The following is a 14,147-nucleotide window of genomic DNA, read 5'->3' as shown; positions in this document are numbered from 1 at the left end:
GATCCTACACCACTTGAGGCAAAAAAAGGTCTTCCGATTCCTTCTCAAGAGCTCCTCCAGCAATGGAGCATCCACAACTCCTGGAGGCAAGCCTTCCCGCTGTTTAATTGACAGAATCACAGAGTTGGAAGGGATCCTGGAGGTCTTCTAGTCCAACCCCCCCTGCTCAAGCGGGGAATCACATACTCGGAGTCTTAGTAGACAATCACTTCAATATGAGCCAGCCGTGTGCTGCAGCTGCCAAAAAAGCCAACACAGTGCTAGGCTGCATTAACAGAGGGATAGAGTCAAGATCACGTGAAGTACTAATACCACTTTACAAGGCCTTGGTAAGGCCACACCTGGAATACTGCATCCAGTTTTGGTCACCACGATGTAAAAAAGATGTCGAGACTCTAGAAAGGGTACAGAGAAGAGCAACAACAATGATTAGGGGGCTGGAGGCTAAAACATATAGGGAACGGTTGCTGGAATTGGGTATGTCTAGTTTAATGAAGAGAAGAGTGAGGGGTGACATGACAGCAGCGTTCCAGTATCTCAGGGGCTGCCCCAAAGAAGAGGGAGTCAAGATATTCTCCAAAGCACCTGAAAGCAGGACAAGAAGCAACGGATGGAAACTAGTCAAGGAGAGAAGCAACCTAGAACTAAGGAGAAACTTCCTGACAGTTAGAACAATTAACCAGTGGAACAACCTGCCTCCAGAAGCTGTGAATGCTCCAACACTGGAAAGTTTTAAAAAGAGACTGGACAGCCATTTGTCTGAAATGGTATAGGGTTTCCTGCCTGAGCAGGGGGTTGGACTAGATGACCTCCAAGGTCCCTTCCAACTTTATATTATTATTATTACTATTCCGGAGAAATGGCTGTCCAATCGCTTCTTGAAAGCTTCCAGTCATGCAGCACCCACAACTTCTGGGAACAATCTGTTCCGCTGATTACAGGTGGTCCTCAACTTACGGCCACAATTGAGCCCAACATTACCGTTTGCTAGTTGAGGCAGTTGTTAAGTGAGTTTTGCCCCCCCCCTTGTACAACCTTTTGGCCATAGTTGTTAAGTGAATCTCTCCAGTGGTGAAATTAGTTACACAGTTGTTGTAAGTCAACCTGGCCTAGATCAACACCAAAGTAGCACATGGGCTTGTTTCTTTCTCCTTTCAGATGTGCAAGGACTACAACTCCCATAATTCTCACTTGGCTGGGCATTTTGGGAGTTGCAACCCTGGCCAGAGAGTCCTTGCTTAGCTCAAGGGGGCTGCTTAACTGTGATCATCCTGGCTTTACCAGAATGAACAGAATCACACAGTTGGAAGGGACCATGGAGGCCATCTAGTCTAACCCCCCCCTGCTCAGGCAAGAAACCCGACACCATTTCAGACAAATGGCTGCCCAGCCTCTTCTTAAAAACTCCCAGTGTTGAAGCATTCCCAGCTTCTGGAGGCAGGTTGTTCCACTCATTAATTGTTCTCACTGTCAGGAAATTTCTCCTTAATTCCAGGTTGCTTCTCTCCTTGATTAGTTTCCATCCGTTGCTTCTTGTCCTGCCTTCTTTGGAGGATAGCTTGACTGCCTCTTCTTTGGGGCAGCCCCTGAGATACTGGAACCCTGCTATCATGTCCCCCCCCCCTCGTCCTTCTCTTCATTAAGCCAGACATTCCCAATTCCAGCAAATGTTCCTTCTATGTTTTGGCCTCCAGTCCCCTGATCCTCTTCGTTGCTCTTCTCTGTACCCTTTCTAGAGTCTCAACATCTTTTTTACATCGTGGTGACCAAAACTGGATGCCGTATTCCAAGTGTGGCCTTACCAAGGCACTATAAATCAGGACTAACGCTTCAGGTAAAAGCATTTCCCAAATCTTTTTCTCTTCCTTGCAATTCTTCTCGCATTCCGCCCTCCCCCCCCACACACACACACACAAGGACAGCAATTGTGATCTGGGAAGGCCCTTGTTTTTCTCCCTCGGCAACTGAGCCAAGTAGGGCAGGTTAAAAAAATCAGGACCAAGAGCAATCCAAACAGAAATGAGAAGCAATCGTAACAGAACAGTTTCTTCCGAAAAAGTGGCGAAACCGCCTTCTAAATTTAGAAATGGGACAGGACCTTCCATTTCGCCGCACCCCGGACTTTCTGGATTTTGTCCTCGTACGTTACGCTCTTTGTTTGAAAACAGGTTTTCGTTAATGATGGATGTTGTTTTAGTGCTTCGTTGCATCACGGCAATTCCCTCGGCTCGCCTAGACGATATTGAGACTTGAGAATGTTGGGGAATTAATAGCCATTCAATTAGGCTTTCGGGTGGCATACGAGGCCGGCGTCAAGGGGGATGTACGTTTCCCATCCGCAGGAGGAAGAAATCTAGGTGTCTTTTGTCGCCGGCAGATGGAAAATAGGGCTCAGTAAAGTTTATTTGGCGAAATCCCTGTGGGACACCACTTTCCAACGCTTTGCCCTCAAGGCCTTCCAATTTTGCAAACTGAGCAGGATTTTCAAACCCGCAGAGAAGATCACCGATAGGAAAGCAACATAGACCAGAAATATTATAAGAGATGTGGAGAGCCATTTTGGTCTCGTAGTGATTCTGGCCTAGAGAACCAGGAGACGGTTCTACCTTAGGCATGAAAGCCCACTAGGTGACTTTCTGCCCGGCACAAGGAGACAGTGAGTTCTAGTCCCATTTTAAGAATGAAAGCTGGCTGGGTGACTTTGGGCCAACCACCAGGAGACGGTGAGTTCTAGTCCCGCCTTAGGCATGAAAGCCCAATGGGTGACTTTGTGCCCGGCACCAGGAGACGGTGAGTTCTAGTTCTGCTTTTGGTGTGGAAGCCGGCCTCTAACATCCCAAACTACCTCACAGGGTTGTTGCTGTGGGTAAAATAGGAGGAGGAAGGAATATTAAGTATGCTCACCACCTCGGGTTACTTCCAAAGTAATAAAAGTGGGCCTTAATATATATATATATATATATATATATATATATATATATATATATATATATATATATATATATATATATATATATATATATATATATATATATATATATATATATATATATATATATATATATATATATATAACAAATTTTTAAAAAGTGGAGGAGTCCTTTACATTTTGTTCCTTCAGTGACCAACTAGAAGACTATATATATATATATATATGTATATAATATATATATATATGTATGTATGTATGTATGTATGAAGGGACGCGGTGGCTCAGTGGGTTAGGACGCTGAGCTTGTCGATCAGAAGGTCGGCAGTTTGGCGGGTCGAATCCCGAGTGCCGCGTAACAGAGTGAGCACCTGTTACTCGTCCCAGCTTCTGCCAACCTAGCAGTTCGAAAGCACGTAAAAATGCAACTAGAAAAATAGGGACCACTGCGGTGGGAAGGTAACAGCGTTCCGTGTGCCTTTGGCATCTAGTCATGCCGGCCACATGACCACGGAGATGTCCTCGGACAAGCGCTGGCTCTTCGGCTATGAAACGGAGATGAGCACCGGCCCCTAGAGTCGGAAACGACTAGCACACATGTGCGGGGGAACCTTTATGTATATGTGTGTGTGTGTGTGTGTGTGTGTGTGTGTGTGTATGTATGTGTGCGTGTATATATATATATGTGTGTGTGTGTGTGTGTATATATATATATATACACACATACATATATATGTATTAAACGCACCACAAACACTGCAAGGGTTTTTTTTCCCCAGATCTGAAGGATTTTTATTTATTTATTTTTCTGGACGTGTCTGGGCACTAAATGTAAGGGAAAGGTCCACTTTGTCAGCATGACCCAGTTTTTAGTTTTCACCTGCCTTTTTCTCACGTCCACCCGTCTAGCTATATAAAAACAAAGGTTTATTTAAAAAAACCACTCTTTCCACACCAGCCACACCAAAGGTGTCCCCACCTGCTTTACCGCCTTGCAGACTGGCGCCTCGGTCGCACACTCTCACACACACACTGAGAGAGAGAGAGAGAGAGAGAGAGAGAGGCAGTGTAGCCAGGAAACAGGCCTTATTACGTAACTGGCTGATTAGTTAGTGTCATTTAATTGCCCTGCAGTGTCAGACTAAAGGGCTGCAATCCGAGAACAGGAAACAGAGCCAGCTAAACTGGTGGAAAAAAAGAAAAGGACCACAAAAGGGGGGGGGGGCGGAATTGCAGGATGAGCCGGATTCATTTTGCAGGAAGGAGGGATGCAGCAAAAATCGATTTAATAATTTTTATTTTATTTTATTTTAAAAAGGGGACCCACTGGCGCGGCTCAGTTCCAAAGCCACTGTGGCCAGGAAGCTGGAAAGGCTTTTTTCCTCCGTGGGGAACTCTGTTGAGGGATCCGAGGGTGCATCGGAGGCCCAGCCCCTCCTGAATTCAGGAAACCAGGCGACCTGTGGTGCACCGCCGAAGGCACAGGTCTGGCCCAGCCCAATTGCCTGAACCATGCCAACCGGGGCAAAACCCACTTAACAAGTGTCCCACTCTATGGGACACAAATTCCGGGCTCAGTTATTAAATCAAATGGTATAAGGTTTCATGCCAGAGCAGGGGGGGGCTGGACTAGAAGATCTCTAACGTCCCTTCCAACTCTGTTACTCTATTCTATTCTATTCTACTACCTGTAGAGCAGGGGTCTTCAAACTCGGCCCTTTGATGACTTGTGGACTTCAAGTCCCAGAATTCCTCAGCCAGCGTGCCTCGCTGAGGAATTCTGAGAGTTGAAGTCCACAAGTCATCAAAGGACCAGGTTTGAAGACCCCTTGCTGTAGTAGAGGGTCTCCTGCTTGAGAAGGTTGGACTAGAAGATCTCTAACGTCCCTCTCAACTCTGTTATTCTATTCTATTCTATTCATTATTCTATTCTGTTCTGTTCTTATCATTATTCTATTCTATTCTGTATTTTATTTATTCTATTCTATTCCATTCTATTCCATTCCATTCTGCTCTATTTCTATATTCTATTCTATTTATTCTATTCTATTCTATATTCTATTCTATTCATTATTCTATTCTGTTCTGTTCTTATCATTATTCTATTCTATTCTATATTTTATTAATACTATTCTGTATTTTATTAATTCTATTCTGTTCTGTTCTGTATTTTATTCTGTTCTGTTCTATTCTATTCTATTCTATTCTATTCATGTTCTGTTCTGTTCTGTTCTATATTCTATTTTTTTAATAAATTTTTATTGCTTTTATATAAACATATATTTAAACAAAAAAAATATATATACATATAAAAGAAAAGAAAAAAAACAAGACATAACAAACAATACAATCAACAAAAATACAACAAGAATACTTAGCTTCCGTTATTCCTAATCTTACTAATCATTTTCGGGTGACTTCCTCGTGTCCCCCCTATCTGCATTTCTTCATTAATCATCATTAGCAATTTCTATTTCATAATTTTAAATCTTTTTTTTTTAATTCCATTTATATCCCGCCCTTCTCCGAAGACTCAGGGCGGCTTACAAGCTTAGCAGTAGCCTTCATTCTATGTATATGCCTGCTTATTAGGGCTTTCACACACACCCCAAGCGGCATTATTACAAAGTCAGCTTAATTGCCCCCAACAATCTGGGTCCTCATTTTACCTACCTCGGAAGGATGGAAGGCTGAGTCAACCTTGAGCCTGGTGGGACGCGAACCTGCACTAATTGCAGGCAGCTGGTGTTACTTAAGGAGGCATTAGCCCACTGCTCCACCAAGGCTCTTTTAAATCGTATTTGATATCTATCTATATTTAATTTCTTATCATTTAACAGTCATCATTTCATATTGTCCTTAATATATGTTCTATATTCTATTCCATATTCCATTCCATTCCCTGTAGAGGATCTCTTGCTTGAGAAGGTTGGACTAGAAGACCTCACAGGTCCCTCCCAACTCCGTTATTACGTACTCGGTGGACGTGACATCAGCACACACACACACACACACACACACACACACACACACACACACACCCTCCATTCATCCGTTCATCCTTTTTAGGGCCTCCTGCATCTCCAAATTTACGCTCTGAAATATGAGCTGACATTTTGATCCAAAGTCTTGTCCATGGACATGTGAAGGCAACCCAGTGCAGGTCTCCAGCTGCCACACAGGAGATAAAAGGCTTGGCACAATGTCATTTTCCTGCCTCCTTTGTCCACCCCGAAAGGCTGGGGGATTGCCTTGCGTAGACACACATCCCCCCCCCCCCGGGCTGCCATTCAGACAGGCCAATTAGCCTCAGGAGACAAAAGGCGGGCGGCCAGAGCCACGGCTTTTAACAAAAGCGCCTTTTTTTCCCCCATTTTCTTCCCTGAAACCTCTTTTATCCATCCGAACAATGGGGGATCCTAGCAATTCTCCCATCCTGTCCTTCCTTCCATTGAAGCCAACGACAATCGCAATCCTTGCCTTGGGTCCCTTTGTGCACCACCCATATTTGTGTGTGGGGGGCCCCTCTCCGGCGTGTATTTCACCAACTTCCTGTCCATTCATTCATTCCTCTGTCCATCCCATTCATTCCGAGACCATCGGTGCCGACCGATGGGAAGACTACAAAGACAATAATATGAGACGAGGACCATCCTAAACACTTCGCAAGCCGATGGGGGAGGGTGGCGGCAGAGAACTAAGTGGGCATCTTTCTTTAGCCTGGACAGCAAAATTCAGCATTTCCAGTTCACCCGGAAAAGCCTTATGGGTTACAGGCATGGGGGAGGGGGGAAGGGGGGGAAGAGAAGAGATTAGCCTCTGAGCACGTGGATGGAAATATATTTCAACCTGGATGATCAGAGCCAGCATCCAAGGAACCAAGGGAAGGAGAAGCTGGATCGGTCCACAACACCAGTTTCTAGATGTCGCAGAACGCTTCAGCGAATGGAGTTGATGCCAGCTTGCAAGCTATACCAGGGTTCTCCAATCTTGGTGACTTTACGACTTGTGGACTTCAACTCCCAGAATTCCTCAGCTGGCTGAGGAATCCTGGGAGTTGAAGTCCACAAGTCGTAAAGTCACCAAAATCGGAGACTAGAAGATCTTCTGGGCCCAGAAACATGGAGTGGGGAATCAAGATGAACCATTCCTAGCAGAGTCTAAGCTGGCTGAGGATGATGGGACTAGAGCCCAGCATATTTAGAGGCCACGAGTATCAGTTAAGACGGAGGAAGCCATCAGCCCCAAACCCCACGCCTTGGTCCTGATCCGAGGACGTGGCCACCATCAAGAGTTGACCTCAAAACGAGAAGAAATCCTTCATTTTGGGCCTGAAACCAACCTGGGAGATAGCTAGATTGTCCTCAACAGCATCCACACTGTGGGTGGAATTAAAAGTCCCCCCCCCCCAGTTTTGGACTCACAACTCTGTTGTGACACCACACCATAGCTGGCTGAGGAATTCTGGGAAATGAAGTCCACAAGTCTTACAGTTGCCAAGGTTGAGGACCCCTGAGCTATAAGGCGTTCACAGGGCAGTTGAGAGCAAAATTCCAATTTTTTTTGTTTTGTTTTGTGGGCATTCTCCAAGGTTCGACCATTATCCTTTTATTCCACAACATTGGATGCACAATAGCAGTGTTTGTCCCCTTGACAGCTTGAAGATGGTCGGACTTCAACTGCCAGAATTCCCCAGCCGGCTTGGCTCTAGGAACTTCAATTTAATTGTGAGAGAAGGCCAACAGGTGGTCCTTATATTTCAGATGAAAACGACGCTAATTAAGGACGGAAAATGGAGCATCATCGTTGTTATGGCAAGTGCTTAGAGTGATTTATCTTATCACCAGATGGAAGGACTGCTCAGTTAACTGCCTAGTTGGGCTGGAAAGGACGTTTCTAAAAAAAATAAAATAAAAAGCAAAGTTGCAGAAGAAAATATTTAGCCTGCTCTGTATTCCCCCCCCCCCAAGCCTTGTGCCTTATAAGACAACCGGCAGACAATGTGTTGGCTTCTTTATTCTGATTTCATTTTCTTCATTAAATTTTATATGTTGAGCATCTCATCAATAATATATATATATTAAATTATAGTAATTGTATTTTATTAATTGTATTTTATTATTGTGTTATATTATATTACATTATATTATATTATATTATATTATTGTATATTAATTATATTATATTATATTATATTATATTATATTATATTATATTATATTATATTATATTATATTATATTATATTATATTATATTATATTATATTGTATATTATATTATACATTATATTATATTATATTATATTATTATATTATATTATATTATATTTATTATATTATATTATATTTATTATATTATTATATTATATTATTATATTATATTATATTATATTATATTATATTATATTATATTATATTATATTATATTATATTATATTATATTATATTATATTATATTATATTATTATTATATTATTATATTTATTATATTATTATATATTATATGGTATATTATGGTACAATATGTTATGGTATATTATACTAAATAATAATATATTATTATATATTATATTATTGTATATTATCATATATTATATTACTGTATATTAAAGTATATTATCATACATTATTGTATATTCTATTGTCGTATATCGTATATTATATTCTATATTACATTATATTACTATATATATTATATAGTATATAATAGAATATATAGTATATGTACTATACTATAATATATAGTATAGTATAGATTATACTATATATTATATTGTATTATACTATACTGTGCTATGCTATACTATATTATTATATCGTCTTCTGCTTGAGTAGGGGTTGGACTAGTCAGGGCTTTTCAACCTTTGCACCCATTGTGCCACTTTTAGGACATGGCAACAGCCGAGTACCACCAGTCGCCTAGCAAGGTGTCAAAAACTTGATCACCAAAAAAAAAAAGGAAAAAAGTGATGAAGTACAGGTAGTCCTCGACTTACAACAGTTCACGTAGTGACTGTTCGAAGTCACAATGGCACTGGAAAAAGTGCCCCCCAAGCCACAGCCGAGCAAGACGCCTGCCTGCCCACCCAGCGGTGCTCTTCCTCCTGTCCGAGGTGTTCATTGTTGTGAGCATTTCTGTTGAGGATTGGCAGCGGGGGTGGGGTGGGGGGGGCATTTGGTTTTTATTTTCCCCCCTCTGTTGGGTGGTTACAGCAGGTTTTGGTCACTTCACATGACCCTGGGACACTGTGACCGTCATAGATATGAATCAGTTGCCAAGCATCTGAATGTAAATCACAAGGCCCTGGAGATGCTGCAACATCCAGCTGATCAGCTCTTCTTCTGGGCTCAGAAGTGCCAGGATTGGTGCTGAACTCCAGCTGGATCCTGGCGCTGATCCCGGCGCTTCCGCTGAGCCCCGACAGCCCTGCAGCTCCAGCTGTCTCTCGCTCAGGCTTGTGCGGTGCTGCCACCGGTTCAGCTCATTCCCCTCCCTCGCTACCACTTTTCTAGGATGGTCGTGTACCACCTGCCAGGTGCCAACGTACCACAGGTGGTACCTGTACCACCGGTTGAGAAGCCCTGGACTAGATGACCTCCAAGGTCCCTTCTAACCCTATTATTCAATGTTCCATCTTCCAAAAAAGGTAGTTCTTGGCTTACGACCACAATTGAGCCCAAACGTTCTGTGGCTAAGTGAGATACTCGTTAAGTGAGTTTTGTCCCGTTTTACGACCTTTCTTGACACCGCCATTAAGCAAATCACCGCACTTGTTAAATAAGTCACACCGTTGTTCAGCGAGTCCAGCTTCTCCACTGGCTTTGCTTTGAAGGCGGTCGCAAAAGGGGATCAAGGGACCCGGGGGGACGCTGCGACCGTCGTAAATACATGCCAGTTGGCAAGCATCTGAATTTTGATCGCCTGACCGCGGGGATGCTGCAACGGTCGTAAGTGTGGAAAACGGTCATAGGTCGCTTTTTCCCACGCCGCAGTTAACTTCAAACAGTCACTGAATCAGCTCTGGTGAGCCGAGGGCTACCTGTATTATATTATATCCTCTCCTGCTTGAGCAGGGGGTTGGACTGGAAGACCTCCAGGTGCCCCTTTCATTCTGTGCTCTAGGTTCTAACAAATCTGTTCCCAAACGCAGAGCCCAAATGATCGGATGCACACAGCCACTCGTTCGCCACATCAACGAGAATTTTCATGACTTTACAACACAGCCAGAAGAGACCGGGGGGGGGGGGGGAGAAGGGGGGAATAAAAGGTGTTTTTTTTAAAAAAAAAAATATCCCCAAATATTTCTAAAACCGGCTGCTCCCTCATCCACCCATCAGGCAGGAACACTGGCAGAGCTTCCCAAGAATCCAGAGATAAACAGAACAGGCAAAATATGACTCGGTTGTTTTCCTTTTAACTGCCAATTTTCCAACATTCTTCCCTGGTTGCCTGATTATTATTATTATTATTTTTAAAAAAGAGAGGCAGATTCCTGCTGCAAAGGAAACAAATTCTTGCCTCTTCCAATCTGAAATTCTGAAATTTGGAAACTGAGGAAGGAATCTTGAAATTAGAAAGACCTCCAAGGTCCCTTGTTGTTGTTGTTGTTATATCTGAAGTTCTTTTCAACCTAGGGGTGGAAGAGTATGTGCAATTTGTGTATGTGTGTTTGTGTGTGTGTAACTGGTCACTTGGACTTCTTGTGATGGGGAAGACTGAAAAACGAGAGATCTACTAATCAGAGGTCCTCAACCTTGCCAACTTTAAGACTTGTGGACTTCAACTCCCAGAATTCCTCAGCTGCTAGCTGAAGAATTCTGGGGGTTGAAGTCCACAAGTCATCAAAGGGTCACCGTTCCCTCACGCTGGCTGAGGAATTCTGGGGGGTTGAAGTCCACAAGTCATCAAAGGGTCACCGTTCCCTCACGCTGGCTGAGGAATTCTGGGAGTTGAAGTCCACAACTCATCAAAGGGTCACCGTTCCCTCACGCTGGCTGAGGAATTCTGGGCGTTGAAGTCCACAACTCATCAAAGGGTCACCGTTCCCTCACGCTGGCTGAGGAACTCTGGGAGTTGAAGTCCACAAGCCTTAAAGTTACCAAGGTTGAGGACCACTGTAACTAATCCAACATCTCCCAGTTTCTAAGCTGATGCCTTCTCCGGAGACTAAACTGGCTCTCAGATCCCCTTCCTGACCACGACCGTGACCCTCTGAAGACCCTCTCCCTTCCAGAATGGCCTTCCCCCAGCTAATATTAAAAACAGCCCAGACACACACACACACACGCACACACACACACACACACCCTCCGATCCTTGAGCCTCCATGCCCAAGAGCAAGCGTCTGCAAGGCGACGCTCGCAGCCCTTTGCCACCTGGCCCTTGTCCAACTGTAACCGCAACAAGCTGGCCAAATTCCTCCCTGTAACCAGGTCACTGGCGCCCAGCCCGGGCTCTTATATAATAGAAGACTTCCGAGTGGCAGCAGCTGGAAAGGCCAGCTGTCACCAGCCAGGGGGCGGAGCCAGGGGGCGGGAGCTCCGCCTCCCTCCTCTGCCGGCCTGCAGAGCGGCTTGCAGCCTCCCAACTGGAGGAACAGGGCGGCCGTCAAAGTCAGACGGGGAACATTTTGTCCTATTTGGCTCAGCCGGCGCCGGGTTCGAGAGGCTGCCAGGCCCTCCCTCCACACCCCAAGGGAGGGGAGAGCAGGGTGGAAAAGCACTTTAGGCTGACTCAGAGGAGGCAGGCAAGCCGGCTTCCTTAGGTTAGCAGAAAAGAAGAGAGGCTTTGATTCCTGGCAAAAATAAAATAAAATAATAAAATAATAAAATAATAAAATAATAAAATAATAAAATTAAAATAAAATAAAATAAAATAAAATAAAATAAAATAAAATAAAATAAAATAAAATAAAATAATAATAAAATAAAATAAAATAAAATAATAAAATAAAATAATAAATAATAAAATAAAATAATAATATGATATAATATAATAAAATAAAATAAAATAAAATAATAAAATTAATAAAATAAAATATAAACAATACAATACAATAAAATGAAATGAAAATACAATACAATAAAATAAATAAAATGTAAAATAAAATAAAATATAAAATAAAATGTAAAATAATAAAAAATAATAAAATTAATGAAATAATGAAATGAAATGAAATAAGTAAAACAATAATAATAATAATAATAATAATAATAATAATTATTATTATTATTATTATTATTATTATTATTTTATTTGTATACCGCCCTTCTCCCGAAGGACTCAGGGCGGTGAACAGGGCAATAAATACTAATACAAAAATACAAAAATTAAGAAAAGATTAAACAAAGTGCCCAATGCCTTAAAACAATAAGTTAAAATACATTAAAAGCAGTAATAAAACCCAAAACCCATCAGGCCAGGCCGGCTTGTTCAAACAAGTAGGTCTTAAGATCCCGTCGGAAGGAGCGAAGGTCGGGCGCCATCCGGAGCTCAACCGGTAAACGGTTCCACAAGTCCGGCGCGCCCACAGAGAAGGACCTCCCCCTGGGGGCCGCCAGACGGCACTCTCTGACCGGTGGCACCCTGAGGAGGCCCTCTCTGTGGGAGCGCACAGGGCGGAGGGAGGTTGATGCCGGCCGCAGGTGCTCCCTAAGGTACTCCGGACCCATGCCATGTAGGGCTTTAAAGGTCATTTGCCTGAAATGGTATAGGGTCTCCTTCCTGAGCAGGGGGTTGGACTAGAAGACCTCCAAGGTCCCTTCCAACTTGTGTTATTCTATTCTCTTCTCTATTTTCTACTCTATTCCATTCCATTCTAAAGTCCTCATCTCTGAAAGAGACCCAGATGAAGAAACACCACACTAATTTCTGAACTAGGAAATCTTCAGGTCTGCTCCCGTCATCCTTAAGCAGCCTTTGGCCATGCTCCCTGTGGATTATGGGCGTCGTGGTCCACGGAGCAGGAGACAAGCAGCCACCTCTCCGTCCCCTTCACTTCTGTCCCCCACATTTTAGCATTTGGAGCCATTTAAGGCGTGCCCAGCAGATGCACCTTGGAAATAAATAAAGTCCACCACCACCAGGCATCACCAACAGGTCCCTGTCTTATTCCAGCAAAGTTGTGCTTTGGGTTTTTTTTTCTTTGATTTTGTTTTGGAGGGGTTGTGAATGGTGCTGCCCCCTGCTGGAAACACCGACCTGGCCCAAGCCTTGCACACAAACACACACCCCCACACACACACACACAAAGAGGCTGCAAGTCCTTGCAGGCACGCCTCGCCCAAATTCACATTCATACAGAACATTGTGCAACTGGGGCAGCGCCTGGGAGCAGGAGGGGGACACGTAGCGCAACGATGCTGGGAAATTTGGCGCTGCCCGGTGGAGTCCTGTCCCCGGCCCAAATAGTTCACACCCAGAACGATTCACATCACTTTTGCCCTACTGTACCCGCTGGCATTTTGGGGGCGTTGCCGTACATCTGATCCGGTGAAACAGCTTCCGCGTTGGCACCGCTGGGACTTCTAGCGCAGGCGTCCCTACCTATGAGCCTGGAGCAAAAGTTGTGGCTTTGCGGAGGAATCCCAACAGCCAGGTTTGAAGAGACTTTTCAGCTCAATATTTTTGGTGTCTTAACCTAAAATCACAATTTTATTCTCTGCATCCAGGCCCAGGCCCATCCATGTCTTTAGAACACCTCGGGAATTTTAAGATATGTGGGATCCCTCAGATGGCAGGCTTTGAGATGGGTGGACTTCAACTCCCAGAATTCCCCAGCCAGTGTGCTTTAAGATATGTGGTCTTCAACTGCCAGAATTCCCTAGCAGCCTGCTATAAGATATGTGGACTTCAACTCCCAGAATCCCCAGCTAGTCTGCTTTAAAATGTGAGCAATTCCCCAGCCAACATGCTTTAGGATGGGTGGACTTCAACTCCCAGAATTCCTCAGCCAGGCTGGCTGGCTGAGGAATTCTGGGAGTTGAAGTCCCCAAGTCATCAAAGGGCCAAGTTTGAAGAGTCCTGTTTAAGACCTGCGGAGTTCAACTTTCAGAATTCCCCAATAAGCCTGCTTAAAATGTGGGGACTTCAACTCCCAGAATTCCGGCGGCAGCCATGCCGGCGGGGGGAATTCTGGGAGTCGAAGTCCCCTCGCCTTAAAAGTTTGAGAAACACCAGCCGAAAATGCTGTTATTATGCAGTTTCCGCTTCCTCTCC

This window comes from Vipera berus (assembly GCF_964194415.1).
Source record: "Vipera berus genome assembly, chromosome: Z".
NCBI lineage: Eukaryota > Metazoa > Chordata > Lepidosauria > Squamata > Viperidae > Vipera > Vipera berus.
This window is presented reverse-complemented; position numbering follows the sequence as displayed.